The 13,387-nt window shown below is 38.7% G+C and overlaps 1 protein-coding gene across 1 annotated transcript in view; it reads right to left on the reverse strand.

Annotated features, from left to right (window-relative positions):
• Positions 1-13,039, reverse strand: part of LIPK (lipase family member K) — a 58,344-nt gene extending 45,305 nt beyond the window's left edge. The window contains exon 1 of the mRNA XM_077751885.1: positions 13,020-13,039. The gene's annotated coding sequence lies outside the window, so the exon portion shown is untranslated. The remainder of the gene's footprint in view (positions 1-13,019) is intronic.
• Positions 13,040-13,387: the final 348 nt, after the last annotated feature.

Raw genomic sequence — 13,387 nt, forward strand, 5'->3', positions numbered from 1 at the left:
CCCCCAGGGCCTGTCCCCATCCTTTCATAAAACCACCTTATTGCACCAAAGGCATCTCAAGAATTCTTTATTGGCTGTCTCTGAGCCCCAACGTTTCCACATCAAAGCCATTAAAATGTTCCTGAAAACTATATAATAACATGAAGACACACTTCGGATATTACATTAAGTGGGCAAAAAATTGTCAGGAGGGAGGCTAGAAAATACAATGACTTTCCAAGAAATACATAGGCACGTAAGTAGTTTTTAAGAACTCAAATTCTAGATCTTTGACTCCTATCTATATGCTTTTGTAACACTGATATGACCTGAGAGCTTCTAGCTTCAAGCTGGTTCTCTTGTTCTAACTCTACAAAAGGCAGGTCCACCTCTCCCCTCTCCTACATCTTAGTATGATGTAGGGTACGGAGGAACACTTGATAACATTGACATTGGTATTGGCAAAGGTATTGTTGATGAGCGGTCCTTTCCCAAGGGTGATTCACCTCTGCAAATGTGTTAGTTTTTACTTCTTTCCTTTCAAAAAGTTGGCAAACAATCTACTTGAGTTGTTAGGAGGTAGATCATTAAAAATATCTTTTGTGGATGTATCACTATGTGATTTGTGACACAGCTTTAGAAAGAATTCAAGAATTGAATAGCATTATGTAAACATGGTTTTTCAATACATCTGTTGAATAGATGGAAAATAACTCATGCTCAGTTTTGTTTCATCTGTCAATAAATAATGACCATCACTGGGTGTATGAATTAGAAAAGTTCCATTCAGGTCATTAAGACATTAATTGCTAATAAAACTTGGCTTTAATGCTTAGCAATTATTCATTAAACTTTTAATGTGTTTATGATCCTTTGACCAATTACATAACTAATAAAAGTATAATGGCAAATCCTTGAAAAATGAAAAGAAAATGCAACTTGATGATCGCAGAATGAAAACAATTTAAATTTCAAGGGCCTCCCTTGCAACTGTTTAAAATTATGATAAAAAATGTATATGTTGGGTTAAAAGTTTGCTCATATTTATGGAATTTTGCAGTTTTTCTAGGGCTATAGAGTAAAAAATGATTTTAAGCAACTTAAAGATATAACTACAATTCTACTTTAAAAATACCTTAAGTAAATGAACCAAAAAAGTATGATCTTCAAGAAAACTATACAGATCACTCCAAAATGGTAGTGATTATATTTGGAGACTAGAAATAAAAATTTCCTCTCTCTTGCTATGTATTGTTTATGTATTTTCCTCAATGAGTTCATTAGCTTGAATTATTCTTATAATAAAATATGCTTAAGACATTTAGAAATAATTAGGTGTAAATTTAAATCCAACGACTACTGGGGCATTTGCGTGGTTCTGTCGGTTGAGCGTCTGACTCTTGATTACGGTTCAGGTCATGAGCTCATGGTTTCTGAGTTCGAGCCCTACATTGGGCTCTGCACTGACAGTGCGGAGCCTGCTTGGGATTCTCTCTCTCCCTCTCTGTCCCTACCCTGCTTGTGCTCTATATTTCTCTCAAAAAAATAAGTAAATAAACTTTTAAACCTAATGACGGTTGAAATCTTCTTATGGGGCAAATCCACGCAGTTTAGTATTTCTACTTTGTAATAACCATCTCAGCAGGCTCCATCCGCCCATCTCACTTTTTGCTGGTCCCAGCCTCTCTGGCAGTGGTATCAAGGACTTCGATCGTTAGATGACTGTTGCCTGTCAGTTAAGACATTTTGGTGTTTGTCACCTTTTCCCTTTTTATCCAACATAACCCATCTAAAACCAACTGGGGTCTTTACAGAAATTCAAATTCTGTCTCGTCCTCACCTCAGCATCCTTCACAAAGCTCTGATATTCCCATCTCTTACCAAAGAAGCTTGACTCACAAGGTTGCACAACCATTAGTAGCCAGGTTAATCAGAATTAGGATCTAATTTTGTTCTCTGTTTTCTGAATTCCCCCACCCACAGAGGGAGAGAAGAAATCTGGAAGGGTGAGGAGAGTATTAACAAGTGAATGGGAGGAAGTCATTAAACGATAGGATTTCCAGGACTGCAAATCTCAGATCTGGGGGTTTAGCACTTTGTACCAAAGCGAGAAGGACACTGGCAGCTTGAACAGGATCCTCCAATAGGGTTGAGAGGCCAACAGCTCTGTGCTTCAAGCCCAGGAGAACCCCAACAGGGGAGACTTTTAGGCTAAATGGGGAATTAAATGCTCAAGGGAGAAAAGAAAAAAATAGCCAACAATAGAGGGCACCATATTTTCATGGCCCTTCTGCAACGTTGAGGACCAAGCCCTTGAGCTCTGGAAGATTGTTGCTTCAAATAAATGAATAAATAAAACAGATAACAAAGGAGGAGCTGTGGAGGAGATAATTGGTCCCTCATTTTCTTGTATGAAGTAAAGGAGACATAGAATAAATAGGTCAGTGAAGGAACATTAAAACTAGTCCTATTAGAGTAAAATGACTTCCTTGATACCTTATTCCTATCCCCACTTGCACTTAGTTCCACACAGTATCATATTTCTGAAGTCATAAGTGTGCTAAAGGGATAATATATTTGAACAGATGTCTTTTTTTTTTCCAAACATGAAGAAAGTCTGCTACCAACTTTCTTATCTCTGAAAACAGAAGATAAAAGATAAGCATATTGTAAAATCAAGGAAATAACCATTTGGCTTTGACGCGTAGAAGGAAAGGACAATCATTCATCTCCCAATGCCTAGGGAGGTAGGGTCCTCCAGGCTGGCCCATCCTCATGGCCCTGGCCTTCATGCGGGTCTTCAATGATGAGGGCCAGAGGAGCACATGGCTCTTAAATAAGACATTAGCAGGAACCACTTTTTCACTCCTCACCAGTAGGGTTCTTCATTACAAAGCAGAGAAAAGGAGAATGGCATGTCCTCACAAACTATCAGAAGAATGTTCCAGAAGCAAGAATGTCACCTGGTAGGGCAACATCAGCCAATCACTTGGACCCACATTTTCCCGCAGATGACCTGCTCAGAAGAAGAAATATTTGCGCTCAAGGCCAATGGAACGAGAAATAGAGGGCCTTTTAAAAATTCCAGCTTCTTAAAGCATGATCCAGACATTGTTTCCCACCCCCCCTAGATGCACAATCCAAGAGAATGGTCTCTTAAATCCAGAAAATCTGCCACTTGCATTTCCCCGGGTGTGGGTTTAGGACCCTTCCTCTGGAGGAGACTAAAATATAGCAAAGTCTGCTCTCTCAATGCTACAGCTTTCTGAAACTCAGTGACATGCATTCTATCTTCTCTGTCTGGAATAGTCACATTATACTCTCGCTATCTCTTGCTCAACGTGGTAGAACCAAAATACAACATCCCTCACCAACACGTAAAGTTTCTGTACCTCCAAATACTTCCTATATCTCGTGGAAATACCATGTCCAGTCCCTTCAAATAGATCATTAGTCACTACCTGATCTCCGAAGTCTCTGGGGGTGTGGGGGTGTCTGCTGTCCTCAAGTCCTGGGAGCTTCAGATTAATTCCAGCTCTTAGAGGCTGCTCTCAGGAGATCATGCTCTGTCCCAGCCAGCCCACAAGATGTTGCAATCAGAAGTTTCTCAACTCGAGGCACATTAATCATGGCTTCAAATATGACAGATGCCGCCCAGGCAACCTCGTTAGGTGGGTTCTAAGCCAGAGATGAAAAAAACAATGTGTTAATGGAAATGGATTAAAACCCAGTTCCTCCAAGCCTGTCCCTGGGTTCTGTGCCTCAAGATTTAGATGGACTGGAAGGTTCCGAGAGAACGTAGACTCTCCATCCATGAAATAATTCCATCCAGGAATAGTTGCCACAACCCAGTCATACAAGAATCTCTATAAAATGCCCAATCCCCCTGCACCATTAATTGCAATACTTGCAGTGCTGTTCATTCCCAATTCCTGCTTTGACTTTCCTAAATTTGCTCTACCTTCTTATGCAAAGTGAATATCAATTGAATATGCAAATTGAATATCTGTGTCTGGAAACACAGAAAGCGTATCCAATTGTTTGAACAGAAGCCTAGAAACACAGGATCTCCTTCAAGATCTCCAGGCAGCCAAAAGCAGAGCCAGGGGCCTTCCTTCTCTCCGACCAGACCAGTCTCTTTCCTACTGTGCGAGCACTGAGCAGCTCCCGTGTCTGCACTGGGTGGAGGGTTGGTGGTATGGAACCCACAGGGAATATTCGGAAATTTTGCTTTGCATGGGCTCCTAGTTTCTGTTTTCACAATTACGAGGGTGCAGATGTAATCTGATGACATTAAACCAAGTAAACCTCTAAAGTGATGGGAACACTAATGTTTTACATGCTGAAAGGCCGTCTGAAGAGGGGGAAGAGTTTTCCTGAATTATAAGGGCCGTTTGTGGCTTTGTTTATTCTTATTTGACTTTAATCTTTGTCTCTGATCCCCACTCCCACACATTTGACCTCCATTCTATTCTAAGCTTGTAGGGTTTGTAACACGTCATTGTAAAGTATATAGCATACAACTTTTCCATATTGTATTTATAATAAATCTCATCCTGTTTCCCACTTTTCCCAATACTATACTTAGGAACAGGACTGGCTGCATTAAATTTGAGAGTGGGTACGAAATGACAATATAAGACCTCTTATTTAAAAATGATTAAGGATTTTGGGGCACCTGGGTGGCTCATTCAGTTAAGCATCTGACTTCTGCTCAGGTCATGATTTCAGTTTGTGGGTTCAAGACCTGCGTTGGGCTCTGTGCAGACAGCTCAGAGCCTGGAGCCTGCTTTGGATTCTGTGTCTTCCTCTCTCTCTGGCCCTCCCCTACTCACTCTCTGTCTCTCCTCTCAAAAATAAATAAAAAACTTAAAAATATTTTAAAAATTATTAAGGATTTCAAGATGCAGACAGCAGAGCAGTAATGGTGTGAGAACCTTCTAGGCCCAGTGCACTGCATCCAGGCCCTGTGACACACCTGTCGGGTCAGCCCTGCTTGTGACAACATATCATGTTACAGTCTGTACCTGTGGTGTGTTTTTTCTTACTGTCCTACAGAATCCTGCAATATTCGCTTTTTAAGTATCCTGTCCCCCACCCCGTCCCCGAGTCACACATGTAATTTTATTTTCTCAACTTCCCCACTGTTTAAAACATCAGCATTTATACTCCCCATTGTGGAATTGTGTGAGAATGACTTTGAGATATATTTCTAGGAATGAGATCTTTTGGTCATAGGTCATACAGTTACTTCATTTTACTACATGCTGCCAGATTGTTCTAGAAGAGGCTGCGTACTCCTTTCAGTTGTGCTGAAAGCACCCATTTCTGTACCTATTTTGTTAGTTGTGCTGTTGTAAACATCTCTGTCAGTCTGTCATATCTTTATTCATCTCATCTATGATTTGACTCAGAAATCCAACTCTGTTTACCCATCTACTTTTACATTAACATCTGTACTTTGGGGATCTTCTTTAAACATCTTTCCAAACCCCTGGATCACAAAACAACAGGGCAGAGATGCTTTCCCTTGGCAAGGGGGTGGGGCCCTTCTTGCTCTTTGGTTTCTCCTTCCTGCCTTACCCTGGCAGGTAAGTGCTCTTCCAGGAACACATCCTCCTTCTTTCATCAAGTTTTCTAAAAGCTCCAGGGTGTCAGGGCAGAGCACAGCAAAGAACAGAGTAATCCCTGCTTGACTCATGTTAGAAGTTCCCCCTGGGAGTGAGTGTGTTTATCCAGCAACCGTGTTCTGGGCGTTAGAGAGGCCTTGAAGGGGATGCAAACATTCACCGTGGACTGGTGCTGGGTCCTCAGTCTGAGTACATTTTAAAATCTGTGCCTTCAGAGGGTTTTGAGTCAAGGACCATACTCTGTATTATAGTGTACTGGTAGTATACTGGGTCCACGCCATTATACATTTGTTGGAACTGCTAGAATGTCCAACATCAAGAGTGAACCCTAATATAACCTATAGACTCGTGGTGATAATGATGCATCAAAGTACGTTCATCACTTGTAACAAATGGACCACTCTGGTGGGGACATTATGATACAAGTGGAGGCTATGCACTTGTCGAGAAGGGTGATATCTGGAAAATCTCTGTACCTTCCCCTCAGTTTTGCTGTGACCCTAAAACTGCTCTGAAAACACTGTCTTAAAAAAACCCCAAAACCCTATGCTTTTAAGTCTGAGCCAGGAATTTGGCATTGTTTCCTCAATGAGATTATATGCCTTGGTGTTTGCATAATGACTTGTATTGTTTTGGTTTACTGCTTTGGTGTTCTGTCCCCTGGGGTTTGCATTTTTATGGGCCCGTTGCTAGGGACCTAGGCTATCTGTGAGGTTCAAGATTTCTATTTTAGGATATGTAATCTTTGTTGTGCACTGAAACCTTTTGTATGCGCATGTGTGTATATGCACCTGGTATCTTCAATGGCTGGAGTATACTGGCGATGATGAGTCACAGGGAAACCAGGCTTATGGACAAGACAAACATCAAAACTCACTCCCTCTGCCCTCTGTGTGACTGTAGTAATTCATAAAGGCATGTGGATTTTCCCAGGGAGGGGTGCCTCATTTGAAAAGCCTGAAGACCTTACAGTATTTTGTTGAATCTAAGATGTCCTCGTCTATAAAATATTCTTTTCATTAACTTATGTACTCCTAGGAAAGAAAAACAACTTCAGCCATGCTGGTAAAGACATCAGTGTAAGAAGCATTCTGAGCACGGATGTGAAAATGTACAAAAAAACCCACAAAACATTTTGAAATCAATGAAATATCTATTTGTAATAATACAGCCACATTTAGTTAGATTGCAAGACTTAAACCACAAGATCTTTCCAAGGATTTGCTTCGCGATTCAAATCTATAGTTTAAAAAACACTTGCATACTTTGATATATCATGAAGTGAAATCCCCTAGGATTCGGCAAGCCCCAAAGATCTCCTTTTAAAATTTTGTAGGGTCCTTAAAAGGCCAAAACTACTGGGAAAAAGAGTCCTCAGACCAACCTGTTAACTCCAATCGTCACCTAAACCCTGCTCAGTAGATATCATAATGTCCCTTTTACAGGTGAGAAAACTGAAATTCAGAGATGTTATAATGTGCTTAGAGAACTAATTGATAGGGGACAAATAAAATGACGTTAACACTTCATGAGGACATTTAATTCCTAGAGTACCAAATGCCGGAATTATCCTATGTTGTAGATATTTGATATTTTGTTATAGGTCTCATAGTCCAAATGGCCATTTGTAGGCACAGTTCGTATATTTTGGAATATGGAAAAAATTATAATTCAGTCCAAATGGGGTTTCTAAGTAAATGTTTATTCCTGTTTGTGTTATTATCCAATAAGCTAGACGTACAGACAAGACCAAGTCTTTCCATTTGGAAAGAGGCAAAAAGAAAAAAAGAATTCCTCTTCTACTCAAAATCCCTTATCTATGGGCTAGTTGCCTATGGTGCCTGTCTTTACAGGTAACTTGGGAACTAATATTTTTAAAGGGAGGCCAGAATTACATAGAAACCAAAGCCAGAAAAAGACATTACTACAAAAGTAAACTATAGGCCAATAGTCCAGATGAATATAGATGCAAATATTGTCAACAAAATATTAGCAAACTGAATTGGGCAGCACATTAAAAGGCTCATTCACTATGATCAAATGAAATTTATCCCTGGGATGCAAGGATGGTTCAACATACACAAATTAATCAATAGGATAATACCTTATTAACCTATGATCAACTCAATAGATGCAGAAAAACATCTGACAAAATCAACATCCATTCATAATAAAAACACTTAACAAATTAGGTACAGAAGGAACATACCTCAACATAATAAAGGCCATATATGACAAGCCCACAGCTAATACCATACTCAGTGGAGAAAGGTTGATTTAGAAAAAGACAAGGATGCCTTCTCTCACTGCTTCTATCCAACATAGTAATGGAAATCCTAACCAGAGCAATCAGACAGGATAAAGAAATGAAAGGCACTGGAATTAGAAAAGAAATATTGCTGTCTCTATAGATGATATGCTGCTTATATAGAAAATCCTAAAGACTCAACCAAAAAACTGTGAGATGTAACCAACAAATTCAGTAAAGTTGCAGGATACAAAATTAGCATACAAAAATTAGTAACATTTCTATTAATTACCAATGAATTATCCAATAAATAAATAAATAAATAAATAAATAAATAAAAATAAAATCAATTCCATTTACAATAACCTCAAAAACAATAGAATATTTAGGAATCAATCTAACCAAGTAGGTAAAAGACCTCTATTCTGAAAACCATGACAATGATAAAAGAAATCAAAGAAGGCACAAATAAAGGAAAAGTATCCACTGTTCATGAATTGGAAGAAATAATGTTGTTAAAAGGCCAATACCAGCAAAAGCCATTTATAAAGTCAATGCAATCCCTATCAAGACTCCAACGACATTTTTTATGGAAGTAGAAAAAACAATCCTAAAATTCATATGAACCACAAAAGACACCAAGTAGCCAAAACAATCCTAAGAAAGAAAAAGCAGGAGGCATCATGCTTCTCTATTTTAAAACTGTACTGTAAAGCTATAGTAATCAAAATAGTGTGATACTGGATAGGAACAGAAGAATAGACCAACAGAACAGAATTGAAAGCTCAGAAATAAACCCAAGTATATACAGTTAACTAATATTTGACAAGGGAACCCAGAATCCTCAAAGTAGAAAAGACAGTTTATTCAATAAATGGTGCTGGGAAAATTGGATATTCATATGTGAAAAAATAAAACTAGACCCCTATCTTACACATTCACAAAGATTAACTCACAATAGATTTAAAGATTTGAATGTAATACCTGAAACCATAAAATTCCAGAAAATATAGGAAAAAGTTCCTTGATATGGGTCTTGGCAATGATTTTTTGATCTGACACTTAAAGCACAAGCAACAAAATAAAAAAAATGAACAAGTGGACTACGTCAAACAAAATAGCTTCTGCGCGTGTGCACACACACACAACAACAACAACAACAACAACAACAACAGCTACCAATAAAGTGAAAAGACAACCTATAGAAAGGGAAAATATTTGCAAACTATATATCTGATAAGGGGTTAATATATAAAGTATATAAAGAACTCCTACAACTCAACGGCAAAACAAACAATCTTATTTAAAGATGGGTGAATGACCTGAATAAACATTTTCCAAAGAAGATTTAGGAATGACCAACAGGTAAGAGGCTCAGCATCATTAGTCATTAGGGAAATGTAAATCAAAACCACTATGAGGTATCACCTCACACCTGTTAGAATGGCTGTTGTCAAAAAGAGATAACAAGTGTTGGTGTGGATGGAGAGAAAAAGGAACCCTTGTGTGCTGTTGGGATTGTAAACTAGATAACCACAATAGAAAACAGTGTGGAGGATCCTCAAAAGATTAAAAATAGACCTACCGTATGATCCAGTAATTCCACTTCTGGGAATGTAACCAAGGGAAACAAAAACACTAACTGGAACAGATGTCTACACCCTCATGGTCATAGCAGTATTATTTACAATAGTTAAGACATGGAAACCACCTAAATGTCCATCAACAGATGAATGGGTAAAGGAATTCTGATTTATATGATTTACATCAGATATACATATATATGTATATATATTATTTAGTCATTAAAAAATGAAAAATCATGCCATTTGCAACAAGTTGGCGGGACCTCGAGGGCATTATGCTCAGTGAAATAAGTTGGACAGAGATCTCATTTATATGTAGAATCTAAGAGGAAAAAAAACCTTATAGAAAAAGAGATCAGATTTGTGGTTACCAGAGGCTGAGAAATAGGGGCCGAGGGAACTGAGAGAAGGGAGTCCAATGATAGCTTCCAGTTCAAAGGTAAATAAGCACTAGGGATGTAATGTACATCATGATGACTATAATTTCCAGTTCTGTATTACATACAGGAAAGTTGTTAAGAAACTAAATCCCAGGAGTTCTCATTATAAGGAAAAACAGTTTCCTCCCTTTTTCCCCAGTTATGTATATTCTGTCTGTGTGAGATGATGGACATTAACTACACTTATTGTGATGATCATTTCACAATATATATTAAGTCAAACCTTTATGCTGGGCACCTGAGGCTCATAAAGCAATGAATGCCAATTATCTCTCAATAAATCCAGAAAAACAGTTTTGAAAAGTTGTTTGCACCCATTCCCTGTTACAAGTGTTGGCTTCCTCCTTCCTCCCTCTTTCTGATGTTGGCTCTTAACGTACTCTTCCTGTTCATTCTCCGAGCTTCCTTTTCTTTCATTCAGCTTAAATACTTAAAAGTTCAGCTTAGGTTTTCAGAAACAAATTCCTAGTGACTTCCTGATTTAAATTTCTTTTCCATTAAGGAGGGAGAACAAAGAAAAAATTCTGAACAAAGAAAAAAAATTAAAGGAGTACAAAAAAAACAGAAAAATGAACACACATATTCAAAAGCTAATTCCTTGAGGAAAAATAATTGTATAAAATAAAGATAGGAAAAGCAATATACAAGATTCAGAGTAAGAAAGGCAATGCAATTCTTTGAACAGAAAGGATTTAAAAACAAATTTAAGGGGATGTTCTAAGACATGGGGTCAGCATTTCCGAAGTGTGTAACTTAGAACAACAGTCCTACAAAAAGATTAGTTAAGCAACAAAAGGTTCCTGGGTTCTTGATCGAAAACATTTAAAACCGCTTTATGTGGTTCCCATGGAGATATATAATGCACGTTAGCTTTATGGACACTTCTGGATGAAATGGAAAACTTTATTGTGAAATATAAATGCTTAACTCTAGAAGCACTAAAAAACCTGAATAGATCCTAGAAAAAATTTAAAAGGCAGGAAAAGACCCCATTGTGAAAAAAGCATCACTCCTAAAGGAGTTACAGATTATAAATTTATCAAATCACTAAAGGACAGATAATTCTTAGGTCATTTTAACTATTAGAGAGCATCAAGAAGATTTTTTCTAATGCATCTGATGGATTAGAATAACCCTCATTAAAAACAAAACAAAGGACACCTGGGTGGCTCAGTTGGTTAAGCATCCGACTTCGGTTCAGGTCATGATCTCACGATTCGTGGGTTTGAGCCCTGTGTTGGGCTCTGTGCTGACAGCCAGCTCAGAGCCTGGAGGCTGTTTCAGATTCTGTATCTCCCTCTCTCTTTGACCCTCCCCTGCTCACGCTGTCTCTCTCTCTCAGAAAGAAATAAAACATTAAAAAAAATTTTTTTTTAATTAAAAAAACACAAAACAACAACAACAAAAAGTTAAGGGCAACTACAACCCTTAAAACCCTTAAAAATTATAAATTTTGGCACACCAATGCTAGTGAAACATGAGCAAATCCAATACACCAAGCAGGGTCCATTCTAGCTATGCAAAAGTATATAACAAAAGCTTTCAGTATGAAAATGCATCTTAATACCAAGACCTTGGAAGAACACAATATAGGCTTGTATAAGATGTGTGGACAGGGGGCACCTGGGTGGCTCAGTCGGTTAAGCCTCCAACTTGGGTTTCAGGTCATGATCTTGTGGTTCATGAGTTCGAGCTTCATGTTGGGCTCTGTGCTGACAGCTTGGAGCCTGGAGCTGCTTCAGATTCTGTGTGAATGTCTCTCTCTCTCTGCCCTCCCCAACTCTACTCACTCTCTGTCTCTGTCTTCTTCAAAAACAAGAAGAAAAGAAAAAAGATGTGTGGACAAAGAATTATTCCCCAATGGCATCAGAGTAACTGACTAAATATTTGGAACACAATAAAGCTAAAAACTTGCATCATTCCAAGTATCAAAGGAAATTCCATGTAAATTAAGAATTTAGTTTTCTGAGGGGGACTCTATGAGGGAAATGTTGCAAGGAACGCAAGGTACCAGAGACACCACCACAAGCATGAATCCTACAGAGAATACAATGGCTCTAAACCCATATTTTTCAATAATAACACTGAATGTAAATGGACTAAATGCTCCAATCAAAAGACATAGGGTAGCAGAATGGATACAAAAACAAAATCCATCTATTTGTTGTCTACAAGAAGCTCATCTTAGACCTGAGGATACCTTCAGATTAAAAGTAAGGGGATGGGGAAATATATACCATGCTACTGGAAGTCAAAAGAAAGCTGGAGTAGCTATACTTATATAAGAATTTAGATGTAAAATAGAATAATATAGAATCAGAAGGAGATGTAGGGAAATACTATTATAATATTTCAGTGGAGAAGGGCTTTCTAAATATGACACCAAAGGTGGAAATTATGACAATGAATCATTAATGAAGTCATGTAAAATCTCAACAGGTCTGCATTCTTGAATGCAGCCTAAAGAATCATCAAAAGCAGTGAATTTAGAAAAATATTTACAACTTACACAATAGAGTTAATCACCTTTGTATACAAGGAGTCTTTAGGAAGCAGCAAATAAAAGCACCCAATTTGAAAAAATATGAGAAGTTCTGATATGAAAAGTTGCACATAGGTTAAATATAAATACATTCATAAATGTGTGAACGATTGTTCAAATTTGTTATGGATTATAGAAAAGCAAAATCACACATTAAGAAATCACCTGCTTCCCATAAAATTAGCCACTATAAAGCATCATGCCCCATGGGTATCAATGACCTTGGCAGAGCAAGTGGTTGAGGTCCCGGAGCCTGGAGAGGCTGAGGGAACCCCAACAGCCCACACACGTGCCCTAGGTGTGTGGCCTGAGTCGGGGAGTTACATGTGCAGTGTGGGTCAAGGACAGGGGCTAGGTGATCCCGCATCTCACTCCTTCCAGCCCGGACTTCTAAGCCAATGTAAATCCATTACATTGAACAAGCAAGGTGTCCCGGACACAACTCCGTTTTTGTTTCTTACTGCTTTTATAAATCTGCCCGATGGAGCTATTATTCCACTGTCCGGATGACCACTCAGGAAAATCCCACACCTTCTCTGAGACATTACGAAATTACCGCGATTCAATCTTGACTTAAAATGAAAGTCTCTGTACCTTCCCCACTGGAGCCTGCGTCCAAGCAGCCTGAGGTCAGAGCCTGCATTCGGAAAGGGAGTGTGTCGGTTCACACTCTCTCTTCTACCTTTTCTTTTCAAGTTCTGGAACTCTGGTTTCTATTGCACTTGAGCTGGGACACAGAGGATAAAAGGGAGCAAGTTCTTAGTACTTGTCCTGTTGCGTTGCCAGTGTTTTCTAGACTTGATTGTGTTGAAAACGGACTTTCGTGCGGGATTCTTTGGAGAAGCCTATCTGTGGCTCCTTGGACAATGCGCACGCATCTCCGTTCCAGACGCTCACTTACCTCTGCAGCTCTCCGTTATTTGGCGTTGCCTCCAGTCTCTTCCTGGGGTGGTTATTGGTCT

This window comes from Crocuta crocuta, unplaced genomic scaffold, assembly GCF_008692635.1.
Source record: "Crocuta crocuta isolate KB4526 unplaced genomic scaffold, BGI_CrCroc_1.0 scaffold694, whole genome shotgun sequence".
Classification (NCBI taxonomy): Eukaryota; Metazoa; Chordata; class Mammalia; order Carnivora; family Hyaenidae; genus Crocuta; species Crocuta crocuta.